We start from the raw sequence: 17026 nt of genomic DNA, 5'->3' as shown, positions 1-17026 counted from the left end.
CTCCTATAGCATTTCTCTTCTCCGCCACTGTAGCATAATGCACTAGCTACATTCATGAGAGTCATGAATGATGTCTTTCATCCCTTTATTGATGATTTTTTCATAGTCTATTTAGATGATATTCTTGTATTTAGTAAGTCTTGGGATGATCATGTAATTCATGTAAAGAAAGTATTTGAAATACTGAGAAAAGAAAAACTAAATGTAAAGATGTCAAAATGCAAATTTGCAAAGACATCCTTAGTGTACTTAGGCTATGTTGTAGGGAATGGTCAACTGAAAGTAGACCCTGTGAAGGTCGAATGTATTGTAAAATGGCCTAAGCCAAGTACAGTTACAGAAATCAGGAGTTTCTTAGGTGCAGTTTAGTACTGGAGGAAGTTCATTGCAAATTTCTCTTTCATTGCATCACCATTGCATGCATTAACCAGTACCAAGGAAACTTTTTAGTGGGGAGGTCCACAACAGAAGGCTTTCAACACTTTGAAGGAAAAGTTGAGCACCACACTAGTTCTAGCTCTACCTATTTTACATCAACCATTTGAGATTGAGATAGATGCGAGCGGATTTTCCATGGGAGTTGTACTCATGCAAAGAGGTAAACCAGTCTGCTACCACTCTGAAACTTTTTCAAGAGTAGTAAGTAACTATCTTACATATGATAAAGAACTTTATGCTTTAGTTCAGAGTGTTAAAAAATGGAAGCACTACTTAATGGGAAAGGAAACTGTAATCCACACTGATCACCAACCACTACAATATTTGCACTCACAATCTAAGTTGCAACAAAGTAGGCACTTTAGGTGGATGGGTTTTCTACAACAGTTTCATTTGGTAATTAAGTATAAGAAGGGTTCCCATAACAAAGTAGCAGATATGCTCTCTAGGCCTCCTATTCAGAATGCTTTGATAATCCTTCAAAATAGTTCTATGGTTCATGAAAGTTTTCAGGAACAATATGCTAATGACGAGAACGTTAAGGATATCTATGCAGCTTTAATCCAGTGTAAACATGTAGAAGAGAAAGATTACTATGTGCAGGATAATTTGTTGTACCACTTGGGAAAATTATGTATTCCTAGAAATGAATAAGCACATGTAATCCGTGAAGCACACACCTTGTTGATTGTAGGACATTTCGGGGTAAGTAAGACATTAGCTCAATTGTAGAAATATTGTTACTAGCCTCATATGCAGGAAACTGTCACCAAGTATATAAAAGGATGTGTAATGTGTGCAACTAGTAAACCAAGTAATAGGAAATTAGGTTTGTACACACCATTACCTGTACCATCCCATCCATGGGAAAGTGTATCTATGGACTTTGTGGGAGGTTTACCTATTTCTAGGAAGGGTCATGATTATTTGTATGTAGTAGTTGATTGGTTCAGTAAAATGTGTATTTTAATGCCTTGTAAAAAGCAAGTTACTACTAAACTGACTACTTATTTGTACTTTCAAAATGTATGGGTTCATTTTGGGTTACCCACTTCTATTGTATCAGATCGGGATTCTCAATTCTTAGGGGAATTTTGGTCATCTTCATGGGGACTCATGGACACCAAGCTGAAGAAGAGTACAACGTTCCATCCGTAGACTGACAGACAGACAGAGGTAGTGAACAAGACAATTGTGCATCTACTTAGAGGCTACTGCAGCAAACATCCTAAGTTGTGGGATGAAAGTCTTCATTATGTGTAGCATGCTTACAACCATGCGACACACTCTTCTACCAAGAGGTCTCCTTTTGAGTTTTTCTTCGGTTACTTGCCTAAGACACCAATGGATTTTGCTTTTGGGAAGGACGATATTGTAGATGAACGCCATGATGCAAAAAAGGCTTTAAAGTTCATCCAGAAGGTCCAAGCAATCCATCAGGCAGTAGAAGCACAATTAGAGCAGAGCCAAGCAAAATATAAGGCTCGCCATGATAAGCATCGCATTGATCACCAATTCCAAGTTGGTGATAGAGTTTGGTTACATATCAGCAAGGAAAGAATGCAAGGTGAAGGAAGGAAGCTCAAATCTATCAGGTATGGTCCTTTTGAGATCTTGGAAAAGATTGGTACTAATGCTTTCTGCCTTAATCTTCCTCCATACATGCTTATTTACTCAGTTGTCAATGTTGAGAATCTGAAGTTGTATGAGCCGCCAATGATCTTGGATGAAGACATCAGTGTTCAAGTTCCATCAGTTGATGATCTTTCACTAGAGTATATGTCAGAATTGCCAGAAGATGTTATCCTAGATAGGAATGTTAGAACTTCACGAAGAGGACCAGTTGAATACCTCTGAGTGGGATTGAAGGGGATGCATCCAAGCAAGGCAAGATGGATGGAGACTGGTAAAGTGAGGGAACTATACCCTCACCTTCTTTCTGAGTAATCCAAACTTTCGATGGTCCAAAAGCTCCTCAGTGGGGAGGCTTGATCTGGGGGATACTTTGGTCAAAATTGAAGTATCTCCAAAATTCCAATAATCAACATCAAATTAAAGTTCTCAAAATTCTAAATTCAATGCAATTTGAATGGACAAAAATAGAGTCTATATGCAAAAGTTATGGTTAGTCAAAGGTTGGTCAAACTAAGAATGGAGGTCATAAAAAAAGGTGAAAAAATAATCATCTCCAAAGTGGTCAACAATGGATTTCAAAATAAAGAACTCGTCGAGAGCTTTCCAACGGTGTTTGTTTCATCAAAAACGGAGCCCGTACATGGAAGTTATGCCATTTTTAAGTTCAAGGTAAGAGATGAATATAGTTGATGTCATCATGATGTTAGCAAAATGGGAAAATAGGAAAAAAAGAGAGTTCATGGTCGGATTTGAACTAGTGACCCTTTACCTTCAAAATTCATGCCTCAACTGTTGCACCAAGCATAGCTTTTTAAACTTATGGGTGGCAAGTACAATTTAAACATTGGCTAGCGCCAATTTCAAATGAGGTAGACCGCCGACGGGGTTAGAACCCCCGACCGGTGGTTACCATAAAATTATGGTTAACTGCTGCACCATTTTAGTGCTTAGAGAATGTATTGCGCAATTTTTATTTTATCCTTGGCCAAACAAACTTCCAACCTTAGTAAATTAAGGTTATAATCTTTTTTTTTTAACCCCAAAATTGACATGAGCCAAATCTGTTAAAAATGGCTAACAGGTTATTTCAAGAGGGGAATTAATTGAAGGGGTTATTTTTGTAAATTTGGTTTTAGCCTTATTTTGGCTAATTTCATGTATAAAACGGGGGTTTAGGAGACTCTTGGAGGCATTCAAAAAAAGGAGAAAACGTCCAAGTGCTGAGTATAAGGGAGATTTTTGAAGTGCTCATTCCTGTACTTTGAAACAACGTGATGTTGTTGTACTTTAAAGGAATGACTTTGTAAACATTTGTACCTAATTTTTGGAGATAATTGGATCGGTCCCCCAATTGGAGCAGGACCCGGAGACGTAGTCCATACGGATGAACTCCAAGATCAAATTGTTTGCGTCTTCTTTCTCTCATTGTCTCTTTTATCAGCTTAATCTTGTTGTTCTCTTATTTCATTTACGTTAATTTGATTTGTTAAAAGTTTTAAATTAATTCTATGTAATCAATTAGCATTCCTCTATAATAGTCCTAGATCCTAATCAGATCACAATACCATGGATATTTTTTGTGCTCTGGATAATGAGGATTCCATTTTATCTGCACAAAGAAGCAAACATTAGTCATATTATGTTGAAATACCCAAAAGAGGACTACAAAGATTCATACTAACCAAAGAAAAGGGTCAACACTAGTCAAAATAGTGGATGTTTCCTCCCAAATGCTAGTTTTACACACTAGCACACCTTGATAGGTGTGCTAGTGCACTAATTTTGACTTGGAAATGGCATAGTGCATAGTCACACACATGCACACCTTGACAAGGTGTGCATGGTGTACAATTACACGCTTGCACATTATGGTATTGTACAAGTGAAGGGGGAGGTCTTATATAGGCCCCTAGGGGACTAGAGTGTGCACTTTTGTATGTGCGCGCCTTCAATGGTATGCATGTGCACATCCCTGAAGTGGGGATATATTGTGCATGTGTGCACTTTAAACATATTAAAGTCTTAAACTTAATATTTTTATCTATTTCTGACTACCCAACCCTTCCCAATCAAAGACAAGGGTTTGACCTAGACCTAGAAGAGGATCCAAAATGACCAAGGCTTCAGACTAGATGCCTCATAGGAAATTTTAAAACTAGCGGGCCCCCATTTTGTGACTTAAAATAGGGCATATGTTGTGAGGCCACAAAAAGTTTTATATTAGTTTAATTTACATTTCAAGTTAGAAAAGAGTCTTCTTCATCTTTTTGGATATGTCATCAACTACACTTGATCATCTTTCCTTCTACTCATCTCTCATTCTATTTTCACCATTTATCTTTCATCTCTTTATTATATCCAATCATCACAAGGAGTTAATCATATAATTATCTATAATCTATCCTTTTAGACCACTTATATAGCATTTTGATCAAAATTTTCAAAGTCTCATATTTCTTCAAAAATTGCATCATTACCTAAATTCAACCTCTTGGATTCATTTTGAGATCAAAATTAAAATTTTGGTTCATCTTGATTCTCAAAATTGTGTTTTAAAAATTTTCCTTTTTTATGTAGTTAGCTAACCCTTTTGAGGCTAACCTTTTGATCTTTTTGAGGAAATTGTCATTTCTTTATAATATCTTTGTCTCTCTTCTCATTCATTTACTTTTATTTCATTCTTTCACCCTTCTTGTTTTGACCTAATTATCATGATTTATCTTTTTCATCAAATTTTGTCAAACTAGGGCATTATATCAACATTTGGTGGTCAACCTTTTCTCTTATCTTTTATTTGTCATCATGTGGTTTAGAGAATCCTAAAAAAACTAACAAGTGATATATATTTTGATCCCTTCAATATCCATTAAATAAGTTCCGTTGTTAGGGGCATCTCATAACACTTTTCAACACCAAACATCAATCTTTATCAATTTCCATATCTTGATTTATATATCTAATTCCATTATTCATAAATTTTGTTCTCAAAACTTTCCTTCCAAACCCTTTGGAGGAATTGTTCCAAATTAGGCATTATAAAACATATGCAAATCAAAGGCAAATCCTTTAAATACTATTCAAGTTATGATCTACATATCAAGACCCAATTTTACTATAATAAAATAGAATAAAAACTAGTAACCCTACCTAGGGCATCAAATAAATTTCCCAAAAAAATTTCAAATGGCACCAAACCAATTTCTAATTAAAAATATATCACTTTTGTGGAAAGCCCATAAAAGCACACTTTTGTTGTGCTCTCTACATCAAGTGTATGGTGTATGAGCACCCATTCATTTACTGTCTCATGGATAAATTTATATTTTACATTTTATTTAATATTTTTTCAATATTATGTAAGGACCTAAATACCATTTGGAATTCATTCAAATAATTTTGTAAGACTATAAAAGCCATTAAAAGCATAGTGATTTACAAGGTCTTGTAAAATGTCAAGTGTGATAAACTGCTCAAATGTATAAAAATAGAGTGAAACTAATATAATTTCAGCCTTAAATTAATTTTAATCATATTTTAAAATTTTAAGGAAAGTTTTATGTACTTTGGATAATAATTGTAAAAGTTGTTCAAAAGTTGCCAAAATTGTAATGACAACTTTTACAACTTGGTAACAAGTTTTTAAAAGTTGGTTTAAAGGTGTTAATGGGTAGTTGTAGGTTTGTTAGAGAGTTTAATGTGCTTCAAAATTATATATATGTGGTCTCAAAAATACAAAATTTAATGTTGGAGAAGTTAGAGGAAGGATTTGGAATGGAAGAAAACTTATTTTAATGTTGTATGTTTTAGTTTTCTGGTTGTTTTTTCCTCCAATTTCTTTGATGCTTTGGTTGATATGAACTTATTTTGAATTATACATACTTAAAACTGATATTTTAAACAATTTATATGATTTTCATTTTATTTGTTTTGTGTTTTTATTATTTTCATTATGTTTGAAAGAAGTTATGAACATATCGGTGAAGATTGATTAGATTCTATCATAATATGAACAATTTTGAGGAAATGGCAATAATTTATATTTCCTTTCTTGGACTTCAATACAACTTGGAGAAAATATTGGTAATTCACTATTATTGAATATGAAAAAATGAATTAGTTTAATTATTTCAATTTTTTTAATTTATAAATGATTGATGAAGGGCTTAAATTCTTCCCTTATTGAGAAATTATTCTTAAATGTTGCAACATTCTTGCATTCATTTGAATGGTTGGAAAATATTATAAATGTGAATACATACCTAATAATTTAGTGGAATAATATATTTTAATTTTTTTATTGATTCTAAGTACCCATTCCATGGTACTTTCTTTGTAATTCAAGCCTAATTAGGCCTATTAGGTCTATGAACATAGTAAGGATTAAAGAGTGTTGAGTAGAGTTGGTTCTATAACTTTAAAATTTTGGTGGAAGACCCATTAAGAATACTTTTTATATGGTCTTTGCATCATTGTGGACCTTATATTATCTCAATTTTATCAAATATATTTTCTTTTTGCATCCCCCCCATTTTATTTTGATTTTGCTCTTGAGGGGGAAGAAACACTATATTTGCACACTGATTCTGACTGCATCTATCCACTTTATATTTTTTAGTGCTCATCTAATTGTTATGGATCTTAAATTTTCTTGGCTTGATATATATACTTTCTCTATATCTAATTTGATGTGTTATTCCTCATATTATCATCATGGATTTTGATTCATCTTGACTTATCAATCCATCTTGGACTTATTAGTGCTTATCTAATCATTATGGGTTCTAATTCATCCTATATTTGAATTCTATCTTGGCATCATCATTATTTGAATTAATTTTTTCCTATATCAATCATAAATTATTGAAAGAGGGGAAAATGTAATCACCCAAAAAGGGTCTAGTAAACTATGAGGCCCCAATTTGTATTTTTAAACTCCTAAATTCTAGACTAAATATCTTTTATCTATCATCTTTGTTCAAATATTGATTTAGCTCAAGATTCTTAAGTTCTTATTTAATTAAAATTTTCATTTACCCTTTTAAATAAATAAAATTCTCTAAAATCCCACTTTATTCCTATGTGTGCACATAAAAGAAAATTTTTATTTTAAAAATAAAAGAAAAGCATGTTTGTCTACACATATGCGGGAACACTCTTCAAGGTGGGTGGAATCCCCTTTCTCCTCCACATAATTACCTCTTAGACACTATTCTTTATTTTCCCTCTTGGAGATTCATGTACAAAAATCTAACTTAAGATTGATTCTCCAACATAGGTTTTGCCTCTTATTCCCTACCATCTATTTCTCTTTAAAAGGAGGATCTCTCCTTGCTCTCTCATTCCCTATGCTTGCACTCTATTGTTATGTTGTCATTTTTCTTTCTCAAAATATTGAGAACATTTACACTCACTTTTCTTTTCCTTTATTGTATCTTAATTTCATTCTTAGCTTAGATTTACTTAATGCACTAGCTTAGCTCACATTGTCTAATTAAGGGTTTTATAACTCTTTTTTAGATTAGATGTTGCATCTCCTTTATCTCATCTTGTATTTTCATTGCATAATTGATTCTTGGATATTGAGATTCTTGTCTCTACTTCTTTGAATCTTCCATTCTATGATGTACCTTGAAAATTTTGCATAAATAGGTTCATTTGAGAGCCACAATACTCTATTTGAATCCTTGCACAACATAGATAGGAAGCTATAGGATGCTTCCTAGGATGCTCTTCATCATGGGTATTCTCATGTATAATGGTATATAGAAGTGTGAGCATACATTTTTTGTGTCCATAGTGGGGTTGGACTCTTTAGTTTAGCTCCATTTTTCTTGTTTTTGTGATATTTTGTACATACAAGTTTTGACACTTTTGCTACTGTAGTATAGTATTCCATTCTATTGCAATGCAATAGTCACTAGTTTGGAATACTTTACTTTTTCTTATTGTCTATAATAGTACCTCCTATAGAGTATTGTATTGGTTTAATCCCAGTATCATACCAAGATGAAGTATCATTCATCTTTAGTAGGGTATATTGTATGACTCTCTATTATCTAATGAATTATTGCCCAATTTTCCTTGCTTGCATAATATGAGACTAGGGTTTCAGTTTTCATTTTAATCTTTTAATTTTAGATTTACAAGTCTTCTAACAACCTCTAATGCTAGTTTTTCATGGTTTACTTTTAATTTTAATTATCTATTTTATGCCCGAACCTTGTTGTTTTGTAGAGATTTTCTTGCTTACATTGCTAAAGGAGAAAATTGCAAAATGGGCACCTACCACTTGTTTCTAGGGTTTTACAAGAAAAAAATAGAAGAAAAAAATTATCGTTTCTTCATTTCATTTCCTTGTGCTTGCATATACTAGTTTCTCTTTCATTACATAGGCACATAAAACTCACAAGTGTCCTTTGTTGATAGGAGAGTATACACTTTTCCCTTGAGGCAAATTAGAAATCTTTACTCTTCATTGGATCAAGAAAGTGGGTGGCATATTTGACCTTAAGTGTTCTTAATAAATCTTCTTGATGTGTTTTAGAGAAGTATTGGGACTAGGAAAGTATGCTCTTTGTCCTTGTAGAAAATAAAAAAATTGACCTCCTTGGTGTGGATCCATTTTTCTCCTATTGAGATTTACTCCTTCATAGGGCTTTCTATTTGGTGGAAATACACTAATAGGAATGACCCAAGAGGAAACAAGAAAAACCAAGCTATTTGACCCATTTTAATTAAAAGCCCCTTTACAAAGGAAAAATCCTTTACAGACATAATAATTGATCCATTAGTGAGAGTACTTGTGGGATTGTGACCACTAAGAAATCATTAGGTGTGTCTTTTTAAGGCACTCATGGTTGCATGTCTGATGCCTTGTATTAGATGTAACATGTTGGAAATATAGGAGTAACTAAGAGGGGGGGTGAATCAGTTACTACTAAAATAAATCCCAGATCTCTTAGATGTCAACAATAAAATTTAAACAGGTCCAATGGAAAAGTCACTCTCCATGGTGTTACTATGAAACTTATGGAGGAGTTTATTGCTGAGATCACGGAGCTCCCCACAATGGGCATAAAATTCACCAAGAAAACTAGTATTTCAAATGCAGCCTACAAAAAGTTTCCAAAAATGGAAGATGAGGAGAAGCAACTGGAAAAGAGTGGTGATTTCTTCGATGTGCATCAGATAAAGGAGATTTAGAGGGATGTTCTTTGCTATATCTGTGAGTATTTCATACTTGATGGAAGAAGTAAAAGAGTTCATAAATGCCACTTTGTTTTTTCAAATCACTTTAGACACAAAGATAGAATATCTTTCCCCTTCTATTTGCGATTTTCTTTACTTCATAGTTTAGAAGCCCATAAGAAGGAGTCTAGACCCATTTTACATGAAGGGTTGATTCTTCTTATTGAGGGGTATTGTAAAAATAAACACATTGCCTCTACTTCCTCTAAGGACAAGAAGACAGACTCCATTAGGAGTAAGAAGGGTGACTCTGTGAAAGGTAAAGATAAAGCCCTGAATTTGAAACCCTCAGCTTCTCAAAAACATGAGGATGAGGAGTCTAAGACAGAGAATTTGGAAAGCCATGAGAATATTAACCCTAAGAATGAGGATGGTGTTGATGCCGGGGATTTAAGCTCTAATTTGGATGGGTACCCAGAGACTGAAGGTAATAATGAAAAAGGGAAAGAGGAAGCCAATAGTGAAGATAATTCTGAACAGAGTAAATCTATTAATGAGGGTAACCAGGCTATATCTAGTGCAGGTGATGTGGAAGGTAACACTGTCGGGAACCTTATTGAGAAGAGTAAGGAGGACCATATGGCTAAAACTACTTCTCTTATCAAGGGGATAGAGGAAGAAAAAAGGAAGGAATCTGCTAGCATAGAGGACTCTATCGGGGCTCAAAAGGAGGATCAAATGGAAATGTAGGATAAAAATGACAATGTCCTCTCCCCCAGACATGAGACTATTGAAGATGATAGTGATTCAATGCAGAGGGATACCATGCTCACCTTCCTACATTTTGCAAAGGTTAAAGTCGACACCATGCTCAAAGTTGATTCTTGGATCTATAATGAAATGATGGGTTTGAAGAAAAAGGTGGAAATTCTACAACAAAACCAGGACACTATCTATGCCAAACTTAGTCAACTGGAAGGGCAGATGGGAGACATCCCTAACAAAATAAACAACTATGAGAAGAACCTTAGAATGTTAATCAAGGAGAGTGGCACCAAGATGGAGTAGGTCACCTTGAGTATATGTGCATCCGCTACAAGCTTGGGAAAAAGGGCTAATGAAGAAATCACTTTGGCTGAGGGTCTGAGCAAAAGAACAAGGTAGAGCTCGAGGAAGATTGCAATGAGAGTTAGTACTACTTTAGCTACTCATACCATTCAAGAGACTACAGCAATTGGTAAGGAAGCTGCTAAAATGATATTAGAACTACAATAGTCACTCTGGGTTGGGTTCTCTGGTTTTGTTCCTATCTAGTGTTGGTTTCTGGTTGGGGTCTCTAGTCCTGGTTTTTGGTTTTTCTCATTTAGACTATTAGTGGTTCTAGGTTCCTCTAAAACCTGGTTTAGTTTATTTTTGGACTTTTCTAATGGTTTCAGGTCCCTGTAAAACCTAATTTTGAAATTGTTCTACAGTTTGTTGCAGGTGTCTTTTTCCTATTGGGCTGTAATGCTTTATCTATCTACTTTTTGTTAAAGGGTTTCGGGGTTCCTTCAAAACCTATTTTTACCGTAATCTAAAACAATAAAATTTAAACTGAGAAATCTGACTGCTACTAATATTTGGTAAACACATAGAAAATGTTGTAACTCGATAAATGCAGAGTGTGATTTACTTTTAGCTAATCTTAAACATTCATAGAAATTAATTTTCAGGCATAAGAGAACTAACATGAACACATGAGACACTAGGATTTAACATGGAAACATAGTATGGGAAAAAAGACCAATGTAACTAGTTACTATTTTTCACTCTTTTGAAGTGAGCCCTGTTAGGAGCCAACCTAGTTAAAGGTTACAAAAAACACTATTAGGTGTGACCTTGTTAGAGGATATAATCACCCTATAATGAGTGACCTTGCAAGAGGTCTTAAAACAATTCAATGGAATTGTCACCTTTTAGAGGATTTACAACTGGCTATTAAACCAACTTTGTTAGGAGATTTTAGATCACTACTAAAATGGTAAGAGAGTAATAATGAAATGACCTAATTGTGATGCAACTAAATTGCTAATTAAAAATCTCTATTCTACTTCATACTTGATCCTTCCTGATTGAATAATACTTTTCTACTCCAGAAAGATACCTGCTTATCCTTCAAGTTTGTTCTCACTCTTTCTTTCACAATTCAATCAACACACTTGCATAAATACTAAAATATTAACTTGACCTTTCATTTATACCATCTAGATTGTCAAGTTGACTCTAATTCAAATTATAATAACCAATAATAGTCAGTTAGAAACAATACTTAAAATAATTAAGCTTCTTATGCCAAAATAATAAAATCCCTCATTGGTTAACCCTGCTCAGTAAACACTGGTTCTGAGATGATTTCTTGTGTTAACCAATAGAAGCTTGGCTAATACTACAAACTTGCAAAAATATCCTTTGGCAAATGAGTGAACTCGATGAACGCTGACTTTGTCCAACTTTCCTTTGAGCTAACCATGTGAATTTGTTTAACATTATTTCCTGCTTGAATTCCTTCAATGCTTGAGTGAGCTTGTACACACTGTCTTCACAGAGTAATCTTTAGGAATGATTAGTAGAAAAGGAAAACTATCCTGTTGACCAAGTGAGCTTGGTAAGCACTAATTGACAACTGATATGACATTTGTGTAACATCAAATACAACACACAATTAGACAATTGTATCCAACATAACAAGGGTACTATTATGAACATGTAAGAATTTTCCTTAGGGAAGAATTCACCCAAGACCACAAGCATAATAGTAGACCAAAGAGAGAGTATGATCAGAATGATGATATATTCATTCAATATGCTATATAAAAGTACACTAGGAGTGCCTATATATGAAGGCCTCTGGAGAGCTTCTAGAATTTATAGAAGTCAACAACATGATAAGTCATACAACTATGCACATGTCCACTAGATATGGGTTATCCTCCATTAAGCATGGGAGTAAGTGCAATGATGTGAGGATAGGCCAACAATGGTATAGCATGTAAATTAATGTTGTAGATAACATGTGCTAAAATAGGAGTGTGAATGATTATGTTGTCAACTTGAAAACTTAGGGAATGATGCAAGCTCTAGTGTTGTCAACACCATGTGCTAAATTAGATTTGTGTACTTCTATGTTGTGAACATGAAAACTCATGAGAGTACAAAAAATCCTAAGTGTCTCACCTAAATAAATAATAAAATAATGCAAATATACTAAAATAATGCATTAACCTAAGTAAAATTAAGTAAAGTGCAAATAGTAAATATGTATTTACATCAACACCCCCCCTTAAGTGAAACTTAGGGGAATGCACTTAAGATCACAAAATCTAAGATGCAATGCATGATGGTTTCTGGCTACTAGGCCATGTTAGATACCCATGTACATAATGAAATGCAATCTCTCATAAAGAAGAGAGATGAAAAAACTAGATGCATGGATGAATGGAGTAATCAAGACCCCCCATTATGACATACATAAAGTATATACAATAGAGAAATGTGAGAAGAGGAAGAGAGACAAGATAGGCTCCCCATCAAAGAAGAATGTTGACTAGTGACTTCTTCAATGTAGAAGCTGATCCAAGACTGCAGAATAGTGTTCCTCCCCTTTAGAAGAATCAATACCATAGGTACAATTGAGATGCTTCCACTATGTGTGGAAAGAACCTCGATGATCACTAATGTCTCTAAAACCTGTTCAATAGTCCCTATAAATGAAGAATGTAGAACTTATCCCAAAGAATGTACTATCTCCTCAACTAATAAAGAGACCTCTTGCAACTTTTGTACATAAGTATCCATAATCACATCAACCTATAAAGATCGATCATGTAGAGAATAGACATGAGGGTTAAAGTGAGCCCTCACAACAACTATAGAAGGATCCTCTTCATCAAAGGGAAGATGTATATCATCAATGATGTCCCCCAAATCCACTATGTATGACTCCACAAAAAAACTTGAAATATCTGCTATATAATCATCCTTTGGTGTTGGAGCTGGAAGATTGGGTATACCCTATTGTTATGGACCTATCACTGTGGCAATATATGCATGTGGACTATACTGACGATGTGACCCCTTGGTGCAACTATCGATAGAACCCCACATGTCTAAATTTTTTGAAGCACTATCACTGGTGTGACTATTAGTTTCCATAGTGTATGATGTGTGGAGAAAAGGAGAGGATAAGCTTGGTGAACTTTCCTCAAAGTGCATATCCTTCTCCACAAAGATCTCATGTGTCTCGGGATCCATAAGTCTGTATGCCTTCACCGTCTTCATATTTGATGAAAGTACAAGGCCTAGGTGATGGTGCCTTACACCCCTTGGAAAATATGTTTGCCCATGTAGGACAACCAAAGACTCTAAAGTGTGTCACAACTAGTTTTCTACTGCATCATACCTCAAAAGGTGTCTTGCCATGTTAGGTAGGATGAGGAGACTTATTTAGTATGTGATTGGCTCTATTGATTGCTTCAACTTCAAGTGATGGATCTAGAGACTTGGCTTGTATCATGTAATTTGTCATAGACTTAAGAGTTTGAATCCTCAATGCTGCAACATCTATCTTGTGTGGACTGAATGTTGGTGGATTCTGAAGATCAATTCCCTCAAGTTTGAAAAAGTCTTTCAGTCTTTTTTTCACATATCTACTTTCATTGTCCATCCTTAGAACTTTGATTGCTTTCCTTGATTTTTGTTCAACATGAGCCTTGAAGTCTAGAAACTTGTCCAAAACTTCATTCTTGTTACAAAGAAAGTAGACCCAAGTGTACCTTGAAAAGTCATCAATAAAAGTGAGTATGTAGCAATCTTGGTTGACTGATGTCACTGCAAAAGGACCTACTAGTACCATGTGAGCCAACTAAAGAACAACTAGTGCTCTTGAAGACTTACCTTTTTGTAACTTCTCCTCTAGATGCATATCCATGGAATTTATTGAACATTCACCTATGGAAAAGTTGATTATAGGTAGACCTTTGACCATTTTATTTGAGCAAAGTTGTTAAAGATAGCGGAAGGAAAGATGATCAAACCACTCATGTCATAATTGAATGTGTGAATTGGATTGTGTCAACAAGGCTCGTGAAGTAGACTTGGGCACACAATGGGAGAAAGAATACAACCTTTTGTCATGATTAACTTTCCCTACTGCAACCACTGAATCATCTTGTAGATTGTGCACCTTTGCTGAGTCAAGAAGGAACTCAACTTTATGACCATCTCTAAGGTGAGTGATTTGGTAAATTAGGAGGAGATTTGAACTTAGGTTTGGAACATAGAGAGCATCTTTAAATTCTCTATTTTCATTTCCACATTTCCTTTCCTTTCAACTTCCATTTTTGTATCATCTTTGACAAAGATGTGTGGTTCCTTTGACTACTTCAATGAAGAAAAATCTCCTTTTGAAGAACCCATATGATATGAGGCATTTGAGCCAAGAATCCATTCCATTGAAGAATTTGAATTTTCCATGAGTGCTTGTCCTTTTCCCGTTGAATCTAAAGAAGAGCCTTTCTCCTTGTAAGCATTAGGCAGTAGAACATTATGTTTCTTCATGATATTGGTTAACTCATCAATATTTTTATGATAACACTCATGTTCTTCATGACCAATTTCTTGCAATAAGCACACTTTTTCTTGTCCTTGTAATTGTCTCCCTTCTTATTTGAATTTGAGGAAGATTTTCCTTGTTGATTGGATTGTGGTGTTGTCTTTTTTGCATCCTCTAATTTTTTCTTCCACTTCTTATTCTTGCCCTTTCCTTTATTCGAAGATTATCTAGTTGAATTTTGAAAACCCTCATTGTTGGCCACCAATGCTTTAGACTTTGGAAAATCTTTTCTTCTTTATCCAACATATCAATATAATCATCAAAAGAGACTTTCTAATAGGTAGACCCTAATGTAGTCTTGAAAGTGTTATAAGTAGAAACAAATGTGGAGTACTCACATGGTAGCTTGTTATGTATGAGATAGATCAATCTATCATCTTTGATAGGACTCCCAAAATCATTAAGCTTTGTCCTTAGTTCATTCACCTTAATGATGAAATTCTATATGGAATCAAATGACTTAGGATCTAAGGAAACACGCTCATCTTTAATTTTGAAAACATCTTCCTCAAACACTTTACCATATTGGTTTTGGAGGGTATCCCAAGCTTCCTTGGATGTACAAGACTTCTGAATCTGATATATGATCTTTTCATCAACCCCCAAACAAGTATCACCTAGGGCTTTCCTATCCATTGTTTTCCAATTAGTGATTTCACTAGTAGATACTTGATCACCTGTTAGTTTAGGAAGGGTATTGTCTACATATTGAGAAACTCTTTTATGCATTAAATGACACTACATTTTAATGAACCATGTAACATAGTTATGTGGAGTTAATTTTGGAAATGTAAAATGTCCCATGATGTAAAAAATGAAAGAAAACTATAAAAAAAGAGGAACACAATAGCAAGAACACCCCCCCTTTTCACTAAATCAAGAAACCCCCCAAAAAAGATGCTTTACAATGGCCACTTGTCAATTTTGAGTGGACTTCTAATTTTGGCTTTTACAACCTCCTTATGGAGTTTAAAATTGAAACATTACAATGTATCTTAGATATATAACAATTTTGAAGATATATCAAAGTATTACAATGCAGAAAAGGACCTAATTATGAAAGTAACACTTTTTTCCACACAACCTTATAATTTGATTGTAGATTTGGAAGGTAGATGAAAAATAATGCACTTTCAAAAAAAAATGGAACCTATTTTTGTGTATAGATGAGCCCGTATGGAGTGTTTGAAGTTGGAAAATATAGGATTAAATAAGTATAGTTGCCAAAACACACAAATTCTAACAAATCTATGCACCAAAACTAGAAAAGAGCTACACCACTAAAAATTTTACAAAATTCTACCAAATTTCAAAAAAATTTGGACCTGATTTGGAGTCTGAATGACTAAGATATGGCCTCCCAAAGTTGGACTATAAAATCAAAAATCAATCTAGAGAGGGGTTGCATCAGTTAAAGATGGGGTTAAATTTGATGATCATACAACCATCATAGTAGTTCAAATTTTCCCCTAAATGATGGTCAAATAACCATCAATTTTAGGCTCATGAACTTGATGACATCAGTGTACCCATCCCTTAGATGACATCAGTGTGACGTTAACATCATATGGAATTGTGCAGGTAGGTACAACATTGTATGGAAAAAAATGACATGTTAGGTACATAGTAACTAACTAAATTTTCTTACATGTTAGTGACTTGGATGTATAGTCATTATTGAGTCAGTGGGGATCCAGATGTCAACCATGGAGTATAGAGTATTACGTTGGATTACTAATGTTGACTACCAAGTATGTGCTAACTATATAGTCTACATCAGGAGGATGTCCACATGTGTAGGCTAGGGAAAATATAATAATGCCATGTGGAGTAGAGTGGGGCTACTATGTGGACTCCATGTCTGGATGAGTAGTGATTGCCAGTAAATTTTTCCCAGTCATCAAGTTTATTCCTATTGTAGGGAGACTCAAAAAAGTGCCAGATTTTTGTTATTTATCCCACATAGGTGTAATCATCTAAAAATGGTCATCTAAAATATTAGCCCTCTTTTCAAAATTTTGGCTAAATTAATTTAATCATTTATCTAGACCAAATTGCTAATAATTAATTTATTTTGATTATAACCTATAGTTTGACTATGCTATCCTAAGTTCA

Source organism: Cupressus sempervirens, chromosome 4, assembly GCF_028749045.1.
Source record: "Cupressus sempervirens isolate cs-2001-9-10 chromosome 4, ASM2874904v1, whole genome shotgun sequence".
NCBI classification, from domain to species: domain Eukaryota; kingdom Viridiplantae; phylum Streptophyta; class Pinopsida; order Cupressales; family Cupressaceae; genus Cupressus; species Cupressus sempervirens.
Note: the sequence above shows the minus strand (reverse complement) of the source record.